We start from the raw sequence: 22789 nt of genomic DNA, 5'->3' as shown, positions 1-22789 counted from the left end.
CACCAAAGAACTCAACCTCTGTATACTTCCTCACGTCCCAGCATGATATTGTAGAGCCAGATGGCAAACAAAATAACAGAAACACATAAACAGCAAAGCCAGATAAAAGAATATCCCTCTAAATTCAATCTAACAGTTGCAGATAATTAGCTTATGATGTCTGAGTCATTCAATATGCTTTCAAATTTCACAACAAAGTCATCCAAATGATGACAACTCATTTGTTACGAGTCAAGGTTCACCAGTAAAATAGAGTGAGGATTCGGGATTTGGGGTTTCAGAGGAAGAAATATTGTAAGATAGCATCAGCAATTATACCATACACTTAAATTGTACATTTCTGTGTATTTCCGTAAGACAGGTTTCCTATTAATGTTGTCTCTTTTCTTTTTTTTTTTCTTTTTGTTTTGCGGTACACAGGCCTGTCACTGTTGTGGCCTCTCCCGTTGCAGAGCACAGGCTCCGGACGCATAGACTCAGCGGCCATGACTCACAGGCCTAGCCACTCCGCGGCATGTGGGATCTTCCCCAACTGGGGCACGAACCGGTATCCCCTGAATCGGCAGGCGGACTCTCAACCACTGCGCCACCAGGGAAGCCCTGTTGTCTCTTTTCTAATCATAGAAAACTAGTTTGCATACAGAATTTTTCTATGTTATAGCCAATATGCTTCCATTACAATTCTTTAAATTCTGTAAGAACCTACAGAACAATCGAGTAATATGCAAATGCTTATTCAATGTCTACTAGGAAACAAAGCACTAGGTCAGGGGCTTGGGTGTTGAAGAAATAACCGTGTCTTCTTGGCAAGAAACTTGCAAATGAGAGAGAATGAGAGAGAGAGGGAAAATACAGAATACTACAACTTTAGCTTTGGAAGAACCTTAGAGGTCACCTAATCTAATCTTCTAGCTGATGGATAATTCAGCTTCTGCAACGGTCCCTGTGAATATTCAGCTTCTGCTTAAAGCTGCTTAAACAGGAACAGATAATTCACTACCTCGGGATCCTGTCTACTCCATGTTTGTACTGCTTTGATTTTTAACAAGATCTTTATGCTAAATCAAAAAATGCATGCTTATAATTTCTACTCACTGTTCCTTTTTGTGTCTTCCTTTGCAAATAATAGACCTTCAAGTATTTAAAGTGCCTTATCATATTTTTCTGTCTTCTTTTTTATTGGCAGTATTGCTCTAGTACGTTTCATGAAAGGGAAAAGAGAGCATTCCATGGGGAAATACTCATAAAATAGAACATACTTTAATCTTGTCTTGAAAATACAACTTTTTTGAAGCTCTGAAGGTTTGAGCAGTAAGGAAACCCATCTGACTGCACTGCACTTTCCAAACCAATTTGACCACAGAAATTTGATTTCCCCCAATTTTATCCTTTTAACATCACACAGATTTATGGTTCAATGGAAATTTTATCTATTCATTCACTCATTCAACAAATATTCAGTAAGCATCCATTTTGCATCAGGCATTGTGATATGTGCTGGAACACTATAGTAGACAAAACAGAAATGATTCCTGATGTCCGAGAGCTTAAAGTCTAGCATGATAAATGAATGATTAAGCAAAAAACAACATAAAAAGTTAACATAGGAGGTGTTGGGGAAGTGCAGTTCCATGGGTACACACTTTGGGTACTGCTGCTCTGTGCTGAACAGTCTCAGATTTTTCCCTGGTTCTTTTTACATCAGAGTTTCCAGAGTCTGTACCTTCCTGATTCTTTGCACACCATCTAGTTTGTCAATGTCCCTCAGAAAGGGCCCCAAACTAAACATAATACCACAGGAATGATTTGACCACTAGAGCCTTGGGCAAGATAATATCTTCCTTGTTCTGGGCATTGAATGTCTATTAACACAACCCGCTGCACAAATATAAAACACTAAAAACAACCATAAAAGAAAAAATAGCTTTTTGCAAAAAAATTAAGAGCTGCTCCAAGAAATCCCTTTATACTAATTATCAATTAAACGGTAGACCAAAGTGACTATCAGAAAAGAAACCTCATCTCCATTGAGAGACTAGATAAGACTTCAAGAAATATTTGAGTTAAATCTTGATAAGAGAGTAGAATTTGGATGGGAAATGCCTTTAGATTGTTCACAGAAACATAAAAACTAAATGAGATCTGGGAAATTCAAGCTTAACCAAGATCCTTATAAGCTGCTTAGAAATACAGAAAACAAACTCAGGGTTCAGAAGCCAATTTGTGACATTTAATCATAGATTCAAAGCTTTACAATGAAAATGGGTGGCATATCAGACAATTTGTTCTTAGAATGGCCTTGACTGAACTTTCAGATTCCTCAGGAGATCCAAGGATCTGCCTCCTCTCACCTAATGGAAGCTAACAGTGAGTACAAATGGTGCTTCTCACCCTGGCAGTGGTTCAGGATGGGAACCACTCAGCATAAGGAAAATCTGTGCTTGAATGGATAAAGATGTGGTACATATATACAACAGAATATTACTCAGCCATAAAAAAAAGAAATAATGCCATTTGCAGCAACATGGATGGACCTAGAAATTATCATACTAAGCAAAGTTAGTCAGAAAGAGAAAGACAAATACCGTATGACCTCACTTATATGTGGAATCTAAACTATGACACAAATGAACTTATCTACGAAACAGAAGCAGACTCACAGACATAGAGAACAGACTTATGGTTGCCAAGGTGGGGGTGCGGAGGGGAGGGATGGATTGGGAGCTTGGGATTAGCATATGTAAACTATTATATGTAGAATGGATAAGCAACAAGTCCTATTGTATAGCACAGGGAACTATATTCTATATCCTGTAATAGACCATAATGGAAAAGAATATGAAAAAGAATATATATATATGTATGTGTATATATATGTAACTGAATATATATAAATGTAACTGAATCACATTGCTGTACACCAGATACTAACACAACATTTTAAATCAACTATACTTCAATTTAAATAAATAAATAAGAAACTGTGCTGAAACAGAGATCTTAAACTAACCTCAAAGAAGTGACCATCTTTTATGTTAAGATGGCATCATAACTAACATGTCAGTACTATTAATAGGTAAAAGCAGCCCTGAAGGTAAAATGTGAAACAAACAGACAGGCAAAATTGCAGACCGACTTCCTCATTGCCCACATAGCCCTCTGGAGCCTTTGATGTAACCAGTACTGTGCTTGCTAAATCTTCCCCTCCATTTCCAAAGGAAAGAATAGATAATTCAGCCCTTTCTACTCATCTGGCTAAATGGTAGAGGATATTCAAAGGAATAGCTGAGATTATTTTTTATTATTACTATTATCATCCTGGTTTTCATTCACCCATGCCACCTGTCTCCCCGATTGGCATGGATAATTGAGAGCTGGATGTGGTATGCTGCATTTAAATCAGGAATATTTAGTACTAATAGCCTGATCCTCTTTCCCTCTCCTGACATCACACCACCTGACTGCACCTAATACACTGAAGGACACGAATGCCCTGATATCATAATTGGCCACAACTCATTAGTTACACATGAGAAGCCCTCCTCTGTTTACTTTTAATTTGAGTTTCAGAAATTGTTCTATTCATCATCAACAATGGAGAATCCACGAGGGCAAACCAAAAGCTGTATGCCAAGCACCCTGATGAATGAAAATTTTAAAACAATCGTCTGAAGAGGTTTTCTATACCTAGTAAAGCCTTCAAAAGTATGGGCACTTTTAGGTAACTGACTGAATTTTTCATATTTAATTAGGTTGCTTGACCTCAGCATTTATTTACATTTCCCTAGCTGGATATGCCAATAATCTAAATTAGCTGTGAAAATGACCAGCAACAGCCAGGTATGCTTTATTTCCAGCCAGGCTAAATAGAAATATCATTGGCGGGAGGGAGAGGAAATTGATGGAGGCTAATGGAACAGAGAAAGATGAATGGAAGAATGAAGGAAGGGAGAAGGAAAGAGGGCCAACAAGCAAAGTGCAGAGTAAATCACTTCTCACACGCCTGAAGCATGTAGGAACTGCAAAACCTTCATTACTTTTTCTATGTGTTTGCTCATTTAATTGACGAGATTTTCTGTTGAGTGATGAGCTTTTCTCTTGGTAATATTATGAATGGATACAAAATAAAATGAGAGTCACTGTCTTGGCCTTAGATCACTAAAAAGCTAAGTGTCCCGATTTTTTTATTCCAATGTGGTAGGCTGGATAATGGCCCCCAAAGATATTCAGGCCCTAATCCCTGGGACATGTGAATGTTAATTTATATGGAAAAAAGATCTGGTTAGATGAGAATAAGCTAAGGATTTTGAGATGAGGAGATTATCCTGGGTTATCCAGCTGACCCTTAACTTCTATCATATGTTTCCATATAAGAAGGAGACAGAAAGAGATTTAACTGTAGTTTAACTGTAGAAGGCTATGTGACCCTGAAGGCAGAGATTGGAGTGATACAGCCATCAGAAGCTGGAAGAGGCAAGGAATGGATTCTCCCCTAGAACCTCCAGAGGGAGCATGACCCTACCAACACCTTGATTTCAGCCCAGTGAAACTGGCCTAGGACTTCTGACCTTCAGAACTGTAAGAGAATACATGCGTGATGTTTTAAGCCACCAAGTTTGTGGTAATTTGTTCCAGCAGTACTAGGAACTGATACACTACATTAAAAAAAAAAATTTTAAAGCAAGCATCCAGTATCTTCAAAATCCATTCCAAACTGCCAAGTATCCTTTGGCAAAGAGGTCCCTCTCCAGGACCTCAAGCCACAGATCCCATACATTCCCTAGGTACCCACTTGAAGAACAAAAGCTCATCTCTTCCTGGGAGAATAGCCAATGTGGGCACCCATCAGCAGTGAAAGATTATAAAAATGAAGTGAATCTATAAATAGTGAGATATACAGAATGTCTTTTCAAAGACTCCTTACAAATCAGGAAAGATAAAATACCACCGAAAAGTTATGAAATAATGAGACTTCAAGAAAGAATAGAGAAACAAGTGAAGAAAGAAATGTCCTACGAATGCATGAAATAGGAAAATATCTGAGTGTAATTATGTTCAGAATAGGTACTGATCAATAATTCTAAAGAAATTTCTAATTTCTTTATGAAATCCTCCCTAAGGGTGAATCAGATTTTCCCTCTTATCTCCTCCACAGTGCATTGAAATATGTAAGTCAGTGATTAAAAGGGAGCTCAATTAAAATGCATGGCAAAAAGTCAGAAAGCTGTGCATCTCACACGCATGCACACACACAACACACACACACACACACACACACACACACACCCCTGCCCCATCAAAGTCATATGTTGAAACTCTAACCACCGGTACCTCAGAATGTGACTGCGTTTGCAGAAGGGTGTTTAAAGAGGTAATTAAGGTTAAATGTGGCCATGTGGGAGAGCCCTTAATCTAATCAGACTGGTGTCTTTATGAGAAGAGGAGATTAGGGCACACAGAGACACACAACGGATGAGTGACCAGAAGAAAGATTTCTGTGAGAAGCTGGTGGTGCCAGGCATTTGCCTTCTCAGGCTTCTTTGCAGCTGGATGTGGGAGGAGACTCAAATTCTGCTACCCCCACACACCTACCTACCTGGCCTAAGTCTGTAGCTAGTAACACAAACAAGGCAGAACTGAGGTCCCTCTCTGGAAGTGGTGGCAGTCACAGACAGTAGCAGATGTTTGGGGGTGGACAGTGGCGGCAGAGCCCGCTGCACCAGGAGAGCCAGACGTCAGCCGGGTCCCCAGTGTAAGCTACCGTTTGGATCGGTGCTGGCAGATCAGCTCTGCTGTGTGAGTCCAAGTGATACTCCTGGTCGCTGCCCAGCGTCTTACCTCAATGCCCAGCCTCCAAGTAATTGCATGAGCTGCCCCAAATCCTTTTTTTTTAAATAGATCTTTATTGGAGTATAATTGCTTCTCAATACCATGTTAGTTTCTGTTGCACAACTAAGCAAATCAGCCATATGCATACATATGTCCCCATATCTCCTCCCTCTTGAACCTCCCTCCCATCCCCCCTATCCACCCCTCTAGGTCATCGCAAAGCATGGAGCCGATCTCCAATCTCTCTGTGCTATGCTGCTGCTTCCCACTAGATAACTATTTTACATTCAGTAGTGTATATATGTCGATGCTACTCTCACTTCGCCCCAGCTTTGCCCTCCAACCCCATGTCATCAAGCCCATTCTCTATGTCTACCTCTTTATTCCTGCTCTGCAACTAGGTTCATCAGTACCATTTTTTTTCTTAGATTCCATATATATGCATTAGCATACAATATTTGTTTTTCTCTTTCTGACTTACTTCACTCTGTATGACAGACTCTAGGTCCATCCACCTCATTACAAATAACTCAATTTTGTTTCTTTTTATGGTTGAGTAATATTCCATTGTATATATGTGCCACATCTTACTCATCCATCCATCTGTTGATGGACATATAGGTTGGTTCCATGTCCTGGCTATTGTAAATAGTGCTGCAATGAACACTGTGGTGCAGGTCTCTTTTTGAATTATGGTTTTCTCAGGGTATATACCCAGCAGTGGGATTGCTGGGTCATATGGTAGTTCTATTTTTAGTTTTTTAAGGAACCTCCATACTGTCTTCCATAGTGGTTGTATCAACTTACATTCCCACCAACAGCATAGGAGGGTTCCCTTTTCACCACACCCTTTCCAGCATTTATTGTTTCTAGCTTTTTTGATAATGGCCCTTCTGACTAGCATGAGGTGATAACTCATTGTAGTTTTGCTTTGCATTTCTCTAATAATTAGTGATGTTGAGCATCTTTTCATGTGCCTCTTGGCCATCTGTATGTCTTCCTTGGTGAAATGTCTATTTAGGTCTTCTGCCCATTTTTTAACTGGATTGTTTCTTTTTTTGATATTGAGTTCCATGAGCTGTTTGTATATTTTGGAGATTAATCCTTTGTCTGTTGTTTCATTTGCAAATATTTTCTCCCATTCTGAAAGTTGTCTTTTTGTCTTGTTTATGGTTTCCTTTGCTGTGCAAAAGCTTTTAAGTTTCATTAGGTCCCATTTGTTTATTTTTGTTTTTATTTCCCTTACTCTAGGAGGTGTGTCAAAAAAGATCTTTCTGTGGTTTATGTCAAAGAGTGTTTTTCCTATGTTTTCCTCTAAGAGTTTTTAGTGTCTGGTCTTACATATGTCTTTAATCTGTTTGGAGTTTATTTTTGTGTATGGTGTTAAGTAGTGTTCTAATTTCATTCTTTTACATGTAGCTGTCCAGTTTTCCCAGCACCACTTGTTGAAGAGACTGTCTTTTCCCCATTGTATGTTCTTGCCTCCTTTGTCATAAATTAGGTGCCCATATGTGCATGGGTTTATCTCTGGGCAGTCTATCTTGTACTATTGATCTATACTTCTGTTTTTGTGCCAGTACCATACTGTCTTGATTACTGTAGCTTTATGTTATAGTTTGAAGTCGGGGAGCCTGATTCTTCCAACTCGGTTTTTCTTTCTCAAGATTGCTTTGGCTATTTGGGGTCTTTTGTGTTTTCATATGAATTGTAAGATTTTTTGTTCTAATTCTTTGAAGAATGCCATTGGTAGTTTGATAGGGATTGCACTGAATCTGTAGATTGCTTTCGGTAGTATAGTCATTTTCACAATGTTGATTCTTCCAATCCAAGAATATGGTGTATTTCTCCATCTGTTTATGTCATCTTTGATTTCTTTCATCAGTGTTTTATAGTTTTCTGAGTACAAGTCTTTCACCTCCTTAGGCAGGTTTATTCCTAGGTATTTTATTCTTTTTATTGCAGTGGTAAATGGGAGTGTTTCCTTATTTTCTCTTTCTGATTTTTCGTTGTTGGTGTATAGGAATGTCAGAGATTTCTGTGTATTAACTTTATATCCTGCAACCTTACCAAATTCATTGATTAGTTCTAGTAGTTTTCTGGTGGCATCTTTAGGATTTTCTCTGTATGGTATCATGTCATTTGCAAATAGTGACAGTTTTACTTCTTTTCCAATTTGAATTCCTTTTATTTATTTTTCTTCTCTGACTGCTGTGGCTAGGACTTCCAAAACTATGTTGAATAAGAGTGGCAAGAGTGGATATCCTTGCCTTGTTCCTAGTCCTAGCGGAAATGCTTTCAGTTTTTAACCATTGAGTATGATCCTTGCTGTGGGTTTGTCATATATGGCCTTTATTATGTTGAGGTAGTTTCCCTCTATGCCCATTTTCTGGAGAGTTTTTATCATAAATCGGTGTTGAATTTTGTCAAAAGCTTTCTCTGCATCTATTGAGATGATCATATGGTTTTTATTCTTCAATTTGTTAATATGGTGTATCACATCAATTGATTTGCATATTTTGAAGAATCCTTGCATCCCTGGGATAAATCCCACTTGATCATGGTGTATGATCCTTTTAATGTGTTGTTGGATTCTGTTTGCTAGTATTTTGTTGAGGATTTTTGCATCTATATTCATCAGTGATATTGGTCTGTAATTTTCTTTTTTTGTACTATCTTTTTCTGGTTTTGGTATCAGGGTGATTGTGGCTTTGTAGAATGAATTTGGGAGTATTTCTCCCTCTCAATTTTTTGGAAGAGATTGAGACAGGTCGGTGTTAGCTCTTCTCTAAATGTTTGATAGACTTAGCCTGTGAAGCCATCTGGTCCTGGACTTTTGTTTGTTGGAAGATTTTAAATTATGGTTTCAATTTCATTACTTGTGATAGGTCTGTTTATATTTTCTAATTCTTCCTGAATTTCTAATTTTATTGATTTGCATCCTCTCCCTTTTTTTCTTCATGAGTCTGGCTAAAGGTTTATCAATTTTGTTTATCTTCTCAGAGAACCAGCTTTTAGTTTTATTGATCTTTGCTATTGTTTTCTTCATTTCTTTTTCATTTATTTCTGATCTGATCTTTATGATTTCTCTCCTTCTACTGACTTTGTGTTTTCTTTGTTCTTCTTTCTCTAGTTGCTTTAAGTGTAAGGTTAGATGGTTTATTTGCGATTTTTCTTGTTTCTTGAGGTGAGATTGAATTGTTATAAACTTCCTTCTTAGAACTGCTTTTGCTGCATCCCATAGGTTTTGGGTCGTCATGTTTTCATTGTCACTTGTTTCTATGTATTTTTTAATTTCTTCTTTGATTTCTTCAGTGATCTCTTGGTTATTTAGTAATGCCCTGTTTAGCATCCATGTATTTGTTTTTTACAGTTTTTTTTCCTGTATTGATTGTATTGATTTGTAATCTCATAGAGTTGTGGTCAGAAAAGATGCTTTATATGATTTCAATTTTCTTAAATTTTCTGAGGGTTTGTACCTTTCCAAGAATTTGTCCATTTCTTCATGATTGTCCATTTTATTGGTTTATATAGTTGTTTGTAGTAGTCTTTTATAATCCTTTGTATTTCTTCAGTGTCGGTTGTTATTTCTCCTTTTTCATTTCTAATTTTATTGATTTGCATCCTCTCCCTTTTTTTCTTCATGAGTCTGGCTATTCTTTCTCTAGTTGCTTTAAGTGTAAGGTTAGATGGTTTATTTGCGATTTTTCTTGTTTCTTGAGGTGAGATTGAATTGTTATAAACTTCCTTCTTAGAACTGCTTTTGCTGCATCCCATAGGTTTTGGGTCGTCATGTTTTCATTGTCACTTGTTTCTATGTATTTTTTAATTTCTTCTTTGATTTCTTCAGTGATCTCTTGGTTATTTAGTAATGCCCTGTTTAGCATCCATGTATTTGTTTTTTACAGTTTTTTTTCCTGTATTGATTGTATTGATTTGTAATCTCATAGAGTTGTGGTCAGAAAAGATGCTTTATATGATTTCAATTTTCTTAAATTTTCTGAGGGTTGATTTGTGATCCAAGATGTGATCTATCCTGGAGAATGTTCCATGTGCACTTGAGAAGAAAGCATGTTCTGCCACTTTTGGGTGGAATTTTCTGTAAATATCTATTAGATCTATGTGGTCTATTGTGTCATTTAATGTTTGTGTTTCCTTATTTATTTTCTGTTTGGATGATATGTCCATTGGTGTAAGTGGGGTGTTAGAGTCCCCTACTATTATTATGTTACTGTTAATTTCTCCTTTCATGGTTGTTAGCATTTGCCTTATGTATTGGGGTGCTCCTATGTTGGGTGCATAAACCTCAGACCATTTTCTTTCTCTTCTTCTTCTGGGACCCCTATAATTCAAATGTTGTTGCATTTAGTGTTGCCCCAGAGGTCTCTGAGATTGTCTTCAATTCTTTTCATTCTTTTTTCTTTATTCTGCTCCTTGCAATTATTTCCACCATTTTGTCTTCCAGCTCACTTATTCATTCTACTGCCTCCGTTATTGATTCCTTCTAGTATATTTTTAATTGCAGTTTCTTTAGCATTTGTTGTAAAGCTGGTTTGGTGGTGCTGAATTCTCTTAGCTTTTGTTTGCCTGAAAAGCTTTTGACTTCTCCATGGAATCTGAATGAGATCCTTGCTGGGTAGAGTAATCTTGGTAGTAGATTTTTCTCTTTCATCACTTTAAATATGTCTTGCCACTCCCTTCTGGCCTGCAGATTTTCCACTGAAAAATCAGCTGATAACCTTATGGGGATACCTTTGTATGTTATTTTTTGTTTTTCCCTTGCTGCTTTTAATATTTTTTCTTTGAATTTAATTTTGTTAGTTTGATTAATATGTGTCTAGGTGTGTTTTTCCTAGGGTTTATTCTGTATGTGACTCTCTGTGCTTCTTGGACTTGGGTGACTATTTCCTTTCCCATATTAGGGAAGTTTTCCACTCTAATCTCTTTAAATATTTTCTCAGACCATTTTCTTTCTCTTCTTCTTCTGGGACCCCTATAATTCAAATGTTGTTGCATTTAGTGTTGCCCCAGAGGTCTCTGAGATTGTCTTCAATTCTTTTCATTCTTTTTTCTTTATTCTGCTCCTTGCAATTATTTCCACCATTTTGTCTTCCAGCTCACTTATTCATTCTACTGCCTCCGTTATTGATTCCTTCTAGTATATTTTTAATTGCAGTTATTGTGTTGTTCATCTCTGTTTGTTCTTTAGTTCTTCTAGATCTTTGTTAAACATTTCTTGTATTTCCTCAATCCGTGCTTCCATTCTATTTCTGAGATTCTAGATCATCTTTACTATCATTACTCTGAATTCTTTTTCAGGTAGATTGACTATTTCTTCTTCATTTACTTGTTCTTGTAGCTGCTTTTAATATTTTTTCTTTGAATTTAATTTTGTTAGTTTGATTAATATGTGTCTAGGTGTGTTTTTCCTAGGGTTTATTCTGTATGTGACTCTCTGTGCTTCTTGGACTTGGGTGACTATTTCCTTTCCCATATTAGGGAAGTTTTCCACTCTAATCTCTTTAAATATTTTCTCAGACCATTTTCTTTCTCTTCTTCTTCTGGGACCCCTATAATTCAAATGTTGTTGCATTTAGTGTTGCCCCAGAGGTCTCTGAGATTGTCTTCAATTCTTTTCATTCTTTTTTCTTTATTCTGCTCCTTGCAATTATTTCCACCATTTTGTCTTCCAGCTCACTTATTCATTCTACTGCCTCCGTTATTGATTCCTTCTAGTATATTTTTAATTGCAGTTATTGTGTTGTTCATCTCTGTTTGTTCTTTAGTTCTTCTAGATCTTTGTTAAACATTTCTTGTATTTCCTCAATCCGTGCTTCCATTCTATTTCTGAGATTCTAGATCATCTTTACTATCATTACTCTGAATTCTTTTTCAGGTAGATTGACTATTTCTTCTTCATTTACTTGTTCTTGTAGGTTTTTACCTTGCTCCTTCATCTGTGACATATTTTTTTGTTGTCTCATTTTTTTCTTTTTTTTTATGAGTGGGATTGTGTCTCTGTTTTACTGGTTGTTTGGCCTTAGGCTTCCGACACTGGAATTTGTAGGCAATTGGGTAGAGCTGGGTCTTGGTGTTGAGATGAGGAGCTCTGTGAGACCTCATTCCAATGACTATTTCCTGGGGTCTGAGGTTCTCTGTTAGTCCAGTGGTTTGGACTTGGAGCTCCCTCCACAGGAGCTTCCCCCTGACCCAAGGCTGTGAATAAAGATCCCACAAGCCACATGGGGTGGCAAAAAGAAAAAGAGAGAGAAAAATAACAAAGTAAAAAATAAAATTAGACTAGGAAACTAACAGATATGTTAGAAAGAATGTAAAAATAAAAATATAGATGAATTGACAACCAGAAGGTACATCAGTACCACAATAGTTAAAAAAGAGGAGAGGGGAAAGAAAATAAAAAGGGGAGGGGAAGGCCTTGGTTGTGGAGAGCAGGGTTTGGGCAGTGAGCAGGGTTTGGGCAGTGGGCAGGGCCAATGCTCAGGACCCACAGAGCTGGAAAAGTCCTTGGGGGCTGTGGAGGGTGGGGCTTAGGGTCAAGGAACAGAAGGGGCCCAGGCATGCCCCCCAGCCCGGTCTCAGGGGCAGGGGACCTCACCTGGGAGCCTAGCAAGCTTCCTGGGCTCGAGTGGGTGGAGCAAATGTCCTCCTCTTCTCTCTTGCTCCTCTGGTCTGAGGTCTGAGAGGGCCCCTCCCGCTTGCCTCTCCTGATCTCCCCAGCCTCCCTCCTATGCCCCCAGGACCAATATGGCTGGTGGGGGGGGAGGGGGACCTTGCAGGACAGAGGACCGGCCTGGGAGCTCAGCAGGCTCCCCTTGCCCAATTGGGTGGGGCAATCACCCTCTGCTCCTCTCCCGCTCCTCCCTGAGGGCCCCTCCTGGCTGCCTCTCCTGTTCTCCTCTCGGCCTCCTTCCTATGCCTCCAAGGACCCACGCAACCTGGAAGGGGCTTTGGAGGGCAGGGGATCGGCCTGAGAGGTCAGCAGGCTCCCCGGAACCCAGTGGGCAGGGCGACCGCCCTCCTCTCCTCTCCCACTCCTCCTGGATGGCCCCTCCTGCCTGCCACTCCTGATCTCCCTGGCCTCCCTCCTATGCTCCCAGGACCCACGCAGCCTGGATTCAGCTTTGGATGGGGGGGGAAGCAGCTTGGGAGCTCAGCAGGCTCCGCTGCCCAAGTGGGCCAGGCAATCGCCCTCTGCTCCTCTCCCGGTCTTCCCAGAGAGTCCCTCCCACCTGCCTCTCCTGATCTCCCTGGCCTCAGGGGTGCTGATCTCGTCTGGCCTCCACTTCTCCTCCCTCCTCGGTCCCCCACATCCTACCAGTTCACTTTGGGGTTTGTCCTGTCTCCTTAGGGATCAGAGTCCCCCACCAGCGGCCAACAGATGCCCTAGTTGTGGGGAGACTCTAACTCCACATCTTCCCACATTGCCATCTTGACTCCTCCCCACCAAATCCTTTTAACAAATTCATTTTCTGCTCAAAATCAACCAGAGTTTTTCAGTGATTGCACTGAAAACCCTGACTGACATATCGCTATCTGAGTTAGAGCTCTTTGCTGTCTTTGTCTAAAGTTCTCACCTATTCCAGGAAGCAGCCAACTTTCCATTGTTTCTATGTATTTTCCTTCTTACCCCAAATGGTACCTCACTCTGTACAAGACCATGTTAGTCACTTGGCTTGATGATACTCTGCCATGACAGTGTGTGTCTTACATCTTATGTATATCTTCACTTAAAGCAAAAAACAAACAAAAAAAATTTTAATACATATGTGTCTTCATTTAAAGCAAAAATATATTTTAAATATATATTTTAGGAATGTTAAATATATCATAAATATTGATCTCAGTTGCATACTTATGAACTGTGTGAGGTGCAGATGTGTGAAAAAACACTGAGTTAGTTAGAGTATGGAGAATGGATCTACTCAATTTCTGGAGGCAGAGAAGAGAGCCTAGGGCAATGGTTACCAATCAGATGATCATTAGAACATTCCAAGAGCTTCTGATTTTAAATATAGATTCCAAGTCCCTCAGAGAAACTTATTTTATATATCTAAGATATAGCCCAGAAATATGAGCTTTTATAATGTTTAGCAGAATCAAAAGAGACTGTCCAAACTGACCAAATAAGAATGGAGGTTCAAGTTACAAAGGTAAGCAATAAAAAGATTAATGTAAAATATAAGTAACAAAACTTGGGAGAAGTGTTGTGGAGTAGGGAACTATTATAAGAAAGCTAAATACTTCATCTTTCATGATGAGGGGTCAATAGATGATGATAAATCTACAAAAAGATGATAAATCTACAAATGGACTTATAAGCCTTATCACTCAGAATTACGGCAGCAACCATCTGGAAAAACTAAAACTGTATCTTTTCAAGGTTCTGGCCCAATTAACTTCATCCACAGTCTCTTCCTGCCCATTATGCTCTTTTTTCTGCAATTCTTTATACTTTCTATTTGATAATATATTTTTATTTGTTTATTTCTAAAGTTATAGCAAGGCCCATTAGGCAAGGATCTTGTCTGTCTTGTTCTTTGTGTCCCCACAATTGGAACAGTGCCTGTATATAGCAGGTGTTTAATAAATTTTTGAAGAAGGAAGGAAGGAAGGGAGGGAGGGAGGGAGGAAGGAAAAAAGGAAGGGAGGGAGGGAGGGAAGGATGGAGGAAGGAAGGGAGGAAGAGAGGGAAAGAGGAAGGAAGGAAGGGAGAGAGGAAGAGGGGGGGAGGGAGGGAGGGAAGGAGAGAAGGAGGGAGGGAGGCATATGTAATGGTAGATACTCCTGGGGAGTAGAATAAGGATGGCAGAATTTTACACTTAATTTATGCTATTCTGGACCATTTGAACATACTTTTCCATGAAAATGTATTATTTTCTAATAAAAAAATGTAAATGCTCTCCAAGCAGCTCTGATGTGTAGCCAGGTTTGGGCACTGGACTAGGGCATGAAAGAAAATACCTATACGGTTAGAGAAGGATTTAGAATCAACTTAGATAAGTGTGTGGGTGGGGGGATGTTGCTGGTTTTGTTAGTAAGCTTTTTTGTTTTAACATTTTTTCTTTTTTTTCTGATTGTGTTAGTACTAGGCTGTCCCTCATATTATGTGATGCGGATAGCCTTGGAAAGACAGTACCCAGTCTTCTCCTAACAATTTAAAATTATCCATTCCTTTATTCAAAAAACTTTTCCAGATTGTTTATTCTAGTTGGATGCCCACTTCAGTCCTCTTTTAAAATGCGAACACTCTATAGAGGGGTGGCACACATTATGTACTCAGTATCTTAGTGTGAATTTCTTGTGTGGTTTAATCTTCTCACTCTGTTTAAATGCCAAACCACAGAAAAAGGAGATAAATCTCTCTACAGGATTCCAGCTAAGAATGTTTCATATGATGAATGATGAATTTGATCTTCTCTTTTATATTTGCATTTACACAAAGGCTGAGAGTAAATACGGAACTTTCAACTTAGCCTTTTTTTCTTTTTTGAAAACTGATTTTTTCTTTTTTATTGAAATATAGTTTATTTACAATGTCTCAGGGTACAGTAGAGTGATTCAGTTATATACATTCAGTTATTTATACATATATATTCTTTTTCAGGTTCTTTTCCATTATAGGTTATTACAAGATATTGAGTATAGTTCCCTGTGCTATACAGTAGGTCCTTGTTGGTTATCTATTTTATATATAATAGTGTGTATCTATTAATCCCAAATTCCTAATTTATCCCTCCCACTCCCTTTTCCACTTTGGTAATCATAAGTTTGTTTTCTATGTCCATGAGTCCATTTCTGTTTTATAAATAAGTTCATTTGTATCAATATTTTAGATTCCACATATAAGTGATATCATATGACATTTGTCTCTCTCTGTCTGACTTACTTCACTTAGTATGATAATCTCTAGGTCCATCCATGTTGCTGCAAATGGCATTATTTCATTCCTTTTTATGGCTGAGTTGTATTCCATTGTATATATGTACCACATCTTTTTTATCCATTCATCTGTCAATGGATATTTAGGTTGCTTCCATGTCTTGGCTCGTGTAAATAGTGCTGCTATTGAAACCACACTCCTTCAGATGGGACTCGGACCCAGACACACCTCAGATTGGGACTTGAACCCGCAACCCCTGACTTAGGAGGGGACTTGAACCCAGTGTCTTAATTGAAACTGCTCACCTGGAGTTAGGACTTACTGAAGCTCAGGTTCTTTTGTTTCAACACAGAATGAATTCAGTGTGAGGCAAAGTGATAGGCAAAGAGTGAGTTTATTAACATAGGATGCTAGTGAGAGATACAAGCAGGCAGGCAAGGGAGCACAACCCAGAGAAAAAAGGGGGCTACATTTTTATAATCAAAGAAAAGGGGGGGAAGGGAGAAGACCACCTTCTTTCTCATTCTTCTTCCTCATTCTTTGGTAAGTGTCAAGGCTTACACTATGAACATTGGGGTGCATGTATCTTTTCCAATTAGAGTTTTCTCTGGATATATGCCCAGGAGTAGGATTGCTAGATCATATGGTAACTCTATTTTTACTTTTTTAAGGATTGAAAACTGATTTTATTTTATTTTATTTTATTCTTTATAGGTTATTACAAGATATTGACTATAGTTCCCTGTGCTATACAGTAGGTCTTTGTTTTATTTTTTTAATATTTATTTATTTATTTTGGCTACACCGGGTCTTACTTGCAGCACGTGGGGTCTTCATTGAGCCATGTTTAATTGCGACATGCAGACCCTTAGTTGTGGCATGCATGGGGAATCTAGTTCCCTGACCAGGGATTGAACCCAGGCCCCCTGCATTGGGAGTGTGAAGTCTTACCCACTGGACCACCAGGGAAGTCCCTGAAAACTGATTTTAATAAATAACAAGGTAGTAAAGCTCTTGACAGAGTTTGCCTCATATCTGTATGAGCCCCATTTGGAGTCATATATTCAAGTGTACAAATGATTCAGTATTTTTAAAGGAAGAGGAAGTAAGTGAGTGGCACAGCTTGGTTTTGCTGATGCACTCTTATATCTACTTGCTCTGAAAGAGATGAAAGCTAATGTACACGGAAAGTCCTCCCACACAGACACCACTGTGGTACATTCTTCAAATCACTTCCCTTCTAAATGGAAGATCAGGCAGCTCTTCTGCCCCTAATATAGATTCAGGGCTAAGGAGTCAGAGTGATCCAAGGTTTCAGAAGCCCAAGAGTCAGGTCTCAGGACTTACCATACAGGTTTCTGGAAGTAACAAGTTCACATCACCTTTCATTACCTGTGTCATCTATTTTCAGGTCAGTTTGTTTTTCTTCTGCATATACTACTTTTTCTCACTTTCCAGTGATGACTCAAAAGATTAGAATCTACACACCATAAGGAGGATTTTGCTTTGATTCAACACAATAGAATTCTCTATCCAAATAAGTTTTACTCAATTAAATACTTATCTTGGGAAGCTAAAGATTCATTCCACTGATGTACCATATTTCAGAACATTTTCAGAGGTCCTTGGAAATTGTCTTCAGGGCCTAGAGTAAATTTTTTTTTTTTTTAAGTTCACAGTGGTAGAAAGTAAGTCTTTAGGAATTTAATTGACTTAAAGCAGCAGGTCTCAAAATTTTTGGTCTCAGGATCCTGTCACACAGGTAAAAATTATTGAGGATTTAGAGAATGTTTATGTAAATTGTTTTACAGTATAAATATTTACCATGTTAGAAATTAAAATAGAAATTAAAATTTTTTTCATTGACTAGTTCATTTTAAAATAATAAACCCATTAAATGTTAACATTTTTATAAAAATAATCACTATGTTTTCTCAAACAAAAAACTTTTGCGAGAAAAGTAGCACTATTTTACATTTTTTTGTAAATAATTTTAATGTCTGGCCAATATAACACAGCTGGATTTTTATACCTGCTTCTGCTTTCAATCTGTTACAATGTAATTTTAAATGAAGTATATGAAGAAAATCCAGACTCACACATACGTAGCTGGAAAAGAAGGATTATTTTAAGAGTTTTTTCAAATAATTATGATATTCTTCTTTGACACTTTACTCAACAAGTGGTAGTTTCTTAATGATTAGTTGCAAAGTGAAATCTGAAACCATATCAATAAGCTTTTCATATTCTATTACATTAATATCCCTTGGTCTAACTTGCACTTTGAAAGAATTGTTTATCCATGCATAATTTTGTAGCATCATGCATTAGCTATTTGGAAACTATCAATTCACTGAGTTGTGCAGATTTTCCAAATATCAATACATTTCATTATATAATAGTATCATGTGCCATGAAACCTCTGGAAAACTCCACTGTACTCTCATGAGAGAAAAAGAAAAAAGACAAATAATGTCTCAGTATTATTAGTTAAAAATAGGTTTGACTTTATTGACCCCACTAAAAGAGTCTCAGGAACCCCAGAGTCCCCAGACCACACTTTGTGAACTCAGACTTAGAGGATAAGCTAGAAGTCTTTCAGAGTCAAGTTTTATAAGGCATGTTTTCAAATTAAGCAACACAAAGCATATCATTTAGGAACTTAATAATTTCAGCTACTTTAGCAGCTTTTGTGGAAAAATACATTTCAATGAATTTTTTCTGCTGTCAATTGTACTGATTAATGTCAAGTTTCATCCCCTTACATCATATAAGACAGTTCATGATGTTGGCCCATGTTAGGTGCTAGAGTTGCCCTAAATCACACAGCCAGTTAGAAACCAAGCTGGGTCAAAGTCCACAAAATTTAGCACTGTCACAACAAAAATATTTTTATTTTCTAAACCCCACATGGGGCCCATTTACTTCAAGAAATGTACAAAAGTACCGTGGTTAGTATTAGGAATAATGTGGATATCTTATAGCGTTTACTGGAAAAGGATTTTCTATAGCTCTAATGCAAACATTCCTGTCTGTTCTCTTTTTAAACTGTGATTTACAATTGTAGAATTGAAGAGCTATAAAGAACTAAGAGGCAATCTAGTCTAATGTTCTAATTGTACAAATCATAAAAGTGAAAATCAGAAAATCAAAACTACGTATCTACTCTGAGAAAGAGCTGAAACCAAAATCCAGATCACGTGACATCCTGCCCAGTATTCTCTGCATAGACAAAGAAGGTTCTCAAAAAAAATTATCTTATCTCAGCTTTGTATTTTCCATTTATCACCCAATCCAAATTGGAGATGTGCAAAAATGTGTCCACTAATTTAGAAACATTTTAGACTTTTTTCTTTCAGAAACAAGTATGTCAGTTTTTTTAAGTTATATTCTTTGTAACCGACCCAAAAGTTATAAGTGATATTTTATAAGCAAGGGATAAAGAAATATTGAAATAATTTGGTGAAATGCCCACACATTGAAAAGCTAACCAAAATCAGAAAATTATTATCTATTTTATCTGCCTTGGTGATATTCTTCCAAATGTAATAAATTAAGGTTCATGGTCTTGAAATAGGCAATAAAAATGATACTTAACAAGAATGACTAAAGATAGGTGGAGTGCCATTAATTAAGCAATAATCCCTTTGAAATCAGTCATTACCAGCAGTTTTTCCTATGGGCCATTACCACTCTAACTAGCAAGTCATTAATAGTGGTAATAACCAATTCTGAAGGGATATTGCTCGAATAAACTATATATAATGATTTTTAAGCTTTGTAAAAATTTTCACACTTTTATGTTAACCTTTGAATAATAATTATGAAAGGAATTAGCTGAGAATATTACTGGCTAATTTTTTAAAACATAAATATTTATCTCTCTCCATCTATTCCTATGTATTTGTCTATCATGTCCTTCACATTTGAGGGTGGTGCTCCTGATACTCCAGTATGTAGAAGGTTTTGCTATCCTCATTTTTTTTTAATTGAAGTATAGTTGATTTACAATGTTGTGTTAATTTCTGCTGTACAGCAAAGTGATTCAGTTATACATATACATTCACTTTCATATTCTTTTCCATTATGGCTTATCACAGAATATTAAATATAGTTCCCTGTACTTTAGAGTAAGATGTTGTTGTTTATCCACTCTATACATAATAGTTTGCATCTGCTAAACCCAAACTCCCAATCCACCCCTCCCCCACCCCCCTCCCCCATGGCAACCACAAGTCTATTCTATATGTCTGTGAGTCCGTTTCTGTTTCATAGATAAGTTCATTCATGTCATATTTTAGATTCCACATGTAAGTGATATCATATGGTATTTGTCTTTCCCTTTCTGACATTTCACTCAGTATGATAATGTCTAGGTCTATCCATGTTGCTGCAAGTGACATTATTTCATTTTTGTATGGCTGAGTAGTATTCCATTGTGTGTGTGTGTGTGTGCGTGTGTGTGTATACACAGCACATCTTCATTCATCTGTAGGTTGTTTCCATGTCTTGGCTATTGTAAATAGTGCTGCTATGAACATAGGGATGCATGTATCTTTTTGAATTATAGTTTTGTCTGGATATATGCCCAGGAGTGGGATTGCTATCCTCTTTTTATACAATCTTTGTAATGACTGTGTGGTGGTTTGCAAACTGCCCTCACTTGTTTAGAGCCCAGCATTACTACTGACTTCATCTTTTAAAGTCCAAACCTGCTTGAAGTCATTTTTTGTCCAATTTCACCTAGGTCACTTTGCTGATTTTTCTTTTTTTTTTTTTTCGGTATGCCTGTAACACTGAGTATATTCAGTAATGTAGACAACCTCTATAGCTTGCTCTAAGTGTAAAGGGCCACACCCAACACAGAAACTGACCCAATTTAGGGGAGGGGGATTGGTAAAAGGGTTCCCGATTTTTTGATCCATAATGGTAGCCTACAGGTAAACACTTTGGCCCTGGCTTCCTCCTTTCTCCCCAGCTCCTGGAACTCCAGCAGGGCTTTTGGTGGTAGCTTTACCTTAGTTGCCTAGTTATCATAACTTGTTCTTTTTTTTCCTTCATGTTGCATCTAGGTCAAAGAGGGGATGGGTGTTGGACCTCTCTGATATAGTTCACATCACAACTTGACTCAGATAATTTTACAAATTATAAAGCAATATTGGGTAAACATAGACCCCCCACCAAAAGAATTAGTCAAATAATGGGTATAATAACTATTAATGGACTATAACTTTTAAACACTGTGAATCACTATGTTGTCCACCTGAAATTTATATAATATTGTACATCAATTATACCTCAATTTTTAAAAAGTTTAAAGAAAAAAAGAGAAAGAAAAATCGTGGGATACCTGAAAAGATCCTGGAAAGAAAAAAAGAACACTGAGTAGGGAAAAGAGAAACACCCTTCTTCAAAAGAATTAAAATTTTTTCTTTGCTCAGAAATAGTATTAAGGCATGAGAATAAAACCTTCCATTTTGTACAACCCTTCAGAGAACCCTTATATTTACTAGATGGGAAGCTGCCCGATTCGTGAATCATTCAATAACGCCAATTAGATCTTCAAATTGACTCAGCTGAATTTTGTTTCTTAACACTACAAACTGGGTTGGAACATGTGACTACTTTGACCAATAAAATATGAAGAAGCTATGCTTTATGACTTTCATAGCTAAGTTACAGAAAGAAAACAACTTCCACCTGGTGGTTTCTCACCCTGCGATGCTCATTCTAAGAACCCACCCCTGTGATGTGAGGAAATCAAGCAGACACATGAAAAAGCCATGTTCCAGCTACAGCCTCAGCTGTTTCAGTCTCCCCAGTCAACCACCATTCTCAACTGCCAGACACCTGATGGAGCCACGTGGAGCAAAGATGAGCCTTCCCCACTGAGGCCTCCCCACATTGCAGATTCATCAGCAAAATAATGTTTCTTTACCATCCTCACAACTCTCATCTGTGTTGGTTTAGAAGTCTCAATCCCCCCCAAACAAATATTTCCAACAGGGGCTACCATGGTGGTCCAGTGAACTGGAAGTTATTACTACCACTGAGCCACTCTGACCTCTCCAGGCTACTGAACCAACAGGCAAAAAAGGGACTACAGTACTGGCCTGGGAAATTATCATTATTAACATGGGGAAATTGGGTTCCTGCTCCACTTTGTGGGTAAGATGGACCATGTCTGGAACTCAGGGGATTCTCTGGGGCACCTCTTAGTAGTTCCTGAGTAATGTTTAGGATTATGGTTACTGGAAGTTTACAAACTTTCAAAGTAATATGCTAAATCTTTTGGTCCAAGGTGAAGACCAAAGGGACAATCTTGGTCACCAACTTTACACACAGAGCCCAAACACAAGGAGCCTATGCACAAGAGGGGACAACCGTAACCACCTAGGTCCTAGAAGAGTGAGTCCCTCAAACTCAAGAGAAGATCCCTCTCTGAAGCATCGAGTTTTGAGAAGTTCAGGTTGCCAGATTGGATGGAAGGAGAGAGGGGGACAAAGTAAGCTTGGCACCTGCCCCTATACACTTACACATTTCATCAGTTCTAATTCCAGTCATGGATACATTTTTATCTTTCCCAATCAAAACTGCATAATATGATTTACAAAACCATCTTATGAACCAATTATGCTCACATATAAAAATTAGAATACATTTTCCATTTCTCTATGGAGATGTTCAAGTATTCAGAATCTGTTTTCTAAACAAGATTTCATTACTAAAGAAAAGAAACTTTTAAGGTTAGAAGCAAATAAGTCTTTAAATAGAAATTCTTCCTCCATTTGGACTCAGCAAAAAAAGAAAATAGTGACTTGTTTTCTACTTTTTTTTTTTTTTTTTTTTTTGCGGTACGCGGGCCTCTCACTATTGTGGCCTCTCCTGTTGCGGAGCACAGGCTCCGGATGCGCAGGCTCAGCGGCCATGGCCCACGGGCTTAGCCGCTCCGCGGCATGTGGGATCTTCCCAGACCGGGGCACGAACCCGTGTCCCCTGAATCGGCAGGCGGACTCTCAACTACTGCTCCACCAGGGAAGCCCAGTTTTCTATTCTTAAAAT

Source organism: Physeter macrocephalus, chromosome 6, assembly GCF_002837175.3.
Source record: "Physeter macrocephalus isolate SW-GA chromosome 6, ASM283717v5, whole genome shotgun sequence".
Lineage (NCBI taxonomy): Eukaryota > Metazoa > Chordata > Mammalia > Artiodactyla > Physeteridae > Physeter > Physeter macrocephalus.
Note: the sequence above shows the minus strand (reverse complement) of the source record.